We start from the raw sequence: 5000 nt of genomic DNA, 5'->3' as shown, positions 1-5000 counted from the left end.
GCAAACTGAAAACTTAAAGCCGTGTACTAATAGAACGATCTTATACATTTCTTTTTAAATCAAGATGACCATGATGCAAAAACCAACTATACCCATATATATATTTGAATTTTTATCAATTCGATTATTAACTCTATCCACATTAGATTATAATTTTTTCTTATTTTTTCTCTTTTTTTCTCTCTTTTTTTTTTTTGAGATTATATATACACGTTCGTACGAATATGTCTTATAAAAATTTTATTTTATTTTATTTTATTTTATTTTATTATTATTATTTTTTTTTTCTTTTTTGTTTCCTTTAAATAAATTGCTATTAATTTTTGTTAATCGAATCGATGATTCATGTGACATGAAAAAAAAAAAAGATCGATTCTTTTGAAATAACAATGAAAATTAAAGTAAACCTTATGTGTCTTACGAATCATCGAGTAATACTACTTGAATATAGTAATATATAAAGGCTCATTTTGGTCTTGGCAAAGAGTAATAAAAAGTAAATAATTTATACGCGAAATTTGCGTACGTATTCTACTGGCATAACAAACATCGAGAGTATCATGCGAAACACCCTCACGTTTAATGAACATTCTTGTTCATTACACGGTTGTTCGAGACTGTTATACCGAGGGCGAAACATTAAAATGTTTTAATTATTTACCAACGTCGCTTTCTCAAACACTCGTTGTTAAGAGAAAGTTCAGAGAAGTTTTGGGTTCCATCGAATTGAGTCAACGACATAACCAACGATATTTGATGCTTTCCCACAACCTCAGAAGCACTTATCGCGAATTTCTATCGTCAACAAAATCTGCCAAGTATTGCGCGTATCTACATATTGCCATTCTCCTTTATAGCAGGAAGGAGAACGTATGTAAGTACATGAGTATGTATGTTACGAAGAAGAGCAAATGAGATTCTTAATGAAACAATTTTATGGGGTAGCAAGCGGGTATCAAACGAATTGCTAATATGAAATAAGATTAATAAATATAAGCTAATTGATGTTTTCAAAAAAAAAAAAAAAAAAAGAAAAAAAAAATAAATAAATAAATAAAAATATGATATCAAAGAATCTAAAGAAGAAAATATTATTATCATTATTATATTTAAAATAAATATTTCCCTTTCTTTCACTTTTTTCTTCCTTAAGAAATGAAGAACATTGAATCTTAAGAAAGGAGAAAAGCTTTTGTCGAAATCCTTAACAGAAAATAAGCTCAAGGCGTAAACTCGTTTGCGATCGAAGAAGAAAACTGTTCTTATACTTCTTTTATTTTTCTGTTTCTTTTTCTTTTTCTTTTTTTTTTTCTTTTTCAACTTTCGTCTTGTTTCTTTTTTTCTGTTCTCTCTCTCTCTCTCTCTCTCTCTCTCTCTCTCTCTTTATCTCTATCTCTCTTTCTTTTTTCCATAGCTAATGCAAGACGGCTCGCGTTTACAAGAAAAAGTCCCATGGGAATCCTTCCGGTCTCGTAAGGTATATCCCTAAGGATATATCCTTGGCGAGTATGCAAAGCATTTTCAATTTACCACGTAAGCAGCGTCAGACGTTGGTCGTTTTTTTTCTTTTTTTTTCTTTTTTTTTTTTTTTATTTTTCCTCTTTTTGTTTTGCTTTATTTATATATTTCTTTTTTGATGCCCTTTCGTTTCTTCTTTTGCATCTTCTTCTTCTTCAATCGTCGATGTTTCGTTCTCTTTTAAGAACTTTCCAACCATGTCGTTGTTGAACAAATTCTTCCTCCCTCTGTCATCCCCTCCTCTTCCTCCTCCTTCTCTTTCTGAGAATTTATTCGTATCGACGAATCCGCATGTCTCTTTATCATCTCATAAACGTTACGTACCAGTATCTTTTTTTTTTTTTTTTTTTTCATAGGAGTTAACTATCTACTGGGGGAGGGGAATCAAAAAAGTCTCTAGATAAATCAAAAGTTCCAAAATATTTACACACACACACACACGCACGCACGCACGCACGCACGCACATATACGTTCGTACACGTAACAAATGGTGGATCGAAAAAATTTCTAAATAATTGTACATATCAATTATTTCTATTCATGACATTTGCTTTTATTCCCAACCATGCTCTACGAATTGTAAAATTACAAGTTTAATTCGTGTAAGATTAGAGATTTAATTATTGACAGTTCGAAAAGAAAGTGTCGTAAGGTATATCGATCTTTAAAAATCAATTGAAAAAATTTTTGATCCCTTTTAAAACTTTGATATTTGAGCTTCTAGTTAGCTTTGTTGTTTTACGATATGATAAGAAACATGAAAGGAGAACACAAGAAGATAAAAATTAGTTTGAAATGTCGCGAGATAAAGAGTACGTAATTGATTTTAAAATATCACTTGACATTTATCTCACTCTCTCTTTTTTTTTTTTTTTTTTATTGTCAGTCCATCTAAGGACTTCAAGTCCATCCTGTATCCACGTGTATATTCATCTTTTTCACACCTTATGAATACGCTCGTATATTTCGTATATTTCTGAGAGCTTTACATCCAACTGAACGATGTAGTTTGCCGTACCTTTCTGAATAGAGAAATTTCAACGTCAACTGAGATACTAAATGGTGACACACTATAACACACTTCTGATATATTAATATTTATTCATATTACTCAATATTATAACGCGAAAATTCATTTCGTTCATTTAATTAATATGATTTTCTATTCATCCATAGAGTAATAATTTTATTTATATATTTGTATATGCATAATGTATTGCTTTTAATTATATTAAATTTATACAATTCATTTATAATTGTATTATTGGTTATTGTAATAAATTATATCATATATATGTACATATATTATGTGTGTGTGTGTGTGTGTATATATATATATATATATATATATATATATAGACATTTATATGCGTATAAATTATGTATGAGAATTATGTATGTATATATAGATTTATATCTTTACAAATTATAGGTACAAATAAGATAAGCATACACACACACACACACAGCTTATTCGTTCATATAGTATGTGTATATAATATTATATTAATTTATAATATAATTATATGCATATACATATATATGCAGGAATATTTATATTACATATAATCGTGTTACATTATGCATAACATAATTATGTTATACCTATATTTTAATATATATACTTAATTATGCATATTATATATATATATATATATATTTCATTGAAACCGTTTAAACAAAGACTATTCTATCTATTTGTTAATTAATAATATTCATGAATATTTAAATGAAATAAATATTACTAATGAAACTGTTAGAACTCGATAGTTAAATCTATATACAATCCTTCGATATTTTCGTATATGTGGTACGAGCTCTCTGTCCTACTGTGTGTGCGTTTATATGTGTGTGATTACACAGCCGGGGTCACGTAGTTTATACAGAATTAGTAAACACTCGTTTGAACTTACAACGGAGAAGAAGGTCGAAGTTCCACTTTAGTTTAAACTCTCGTATCGTTTACACGTATATGAATTACTCTCTACGTATATATAAAATCTATAAAATCGTTTCAATAATTATTATTATCTAATTGTTATATAATTTTGATTCAATTTCGTCGTCAACAACAGAAACAAACAATTTTGTTTTTTATTCTCAATAATTAATTAATTACAATCGAAATATTTTTACATACGAAACATTTAGAATTTGATATCTAATAATACGACGTACATACGTCGTGTGTACGAACATATATACATAATCAAGATCACTTCGTTCAATACAAGATATCATAAGAATTAGAAAACATTGATTTATATATTTATAGGATAGAAGAAGATCGTAGTGTCATTTTAGTTTAGACTGCTCGTATCGTTAACACGTACGTACGTATGTATATAAAATTTACTCTCTTCGAATATAAAATCTAGAAAATCATATCAATATATTATTCTTATTCTAATAATTGTATGATTTTTAATTAATATCTACGTCATCACTCGAGAACAAACAATTTTTTTTATTAATTTCCTTTTTGTCAATTTGTTCGTAATCGAAATATTTTTACAATTTAAATAATATTATTATATCATTTAAATAAATAATAATATTATTATTATATATATATTTATTTATTTTAATAGATAATATTATTTTATAATTGCAAATAATTTTTATATATAAAAAAAAAAAAAAAAAAATTATCTTTTCTCATTGATGATCAATTATTACATATATGTATACATACACCTACATTATATATATATATATATATATATATATATATATATATATATATATATTTATAAGTACTTATACACAATCGTTTAGAAAGGTTATCTTTGAAAAGTACTTAGAATTAAATCTTAAATTATGCAAAAGGATGAGTGAGGCTATTAACGCACTCGGCGTTGATGGTCTTTTAGCTTTTAGGGTTTAGTCGTTGTCACCGTTGCGAGTATTCGGCCACAAAGGCACATACCACCAGGACAAAGGGAATGCTAGGAACAATAATTAATTTCTATTCCGTACGAACTCTACATGGAATACTATACAATGTGTAAGATGTCGCATGTAGTTTCCTCTTTGCTATTCCCATATCCGACTTATACGTAAATTAACTCAATCGTTATTATTATTATTACTTAATGAGAAAATTATTTCTATTTTATGTCAACAAAAAATGTTTACGCCAAAAAATGAAATCGATTTTCATTGCGATTAATAAATAGAAAGAAGTGATAAAAAGACGAAAAAAAAATTTTTTTTAATTTATGAGAGAGAAGAACTTCCGTAGAAAAAAAAAGGAAAAAAAAGAAAAAAAAAAAAATAGAAAGAAAAATTTTTGAAATCTTTTTACTTCGCTATATTTGTTACTTTTTTTTTTTTTTTCTATCTCAATATGGAATGGATCAAAAGTTCTTAGGTGGCTTTAAGAATCAATCAATTTGTTGGGAGACTTTTTAGATTAATTTTTTTCTCTTTCCCCCCTATTCTTTTCTTTTTATTTATTTTTTTTTAGCCGATCGTAAAA

The sequence above is a fragment of the Vespa crabro genome, chromosome 10 (genome assembly GCF_910589235.1).
Source record: "Vespa crabro chromosome 10, iyVesCrab1.2, whole genome shotgun sequence".
NCBI classification, from domain to species: domain Eukaryota; kingdom Metazoa; phylum Arthropoda; class Insecta; order Hymenoptera; family Vespidae; genus Vespa; species Vespa crabro.
Note: the sequence above shows the minus strand (reverse complement) of the source record.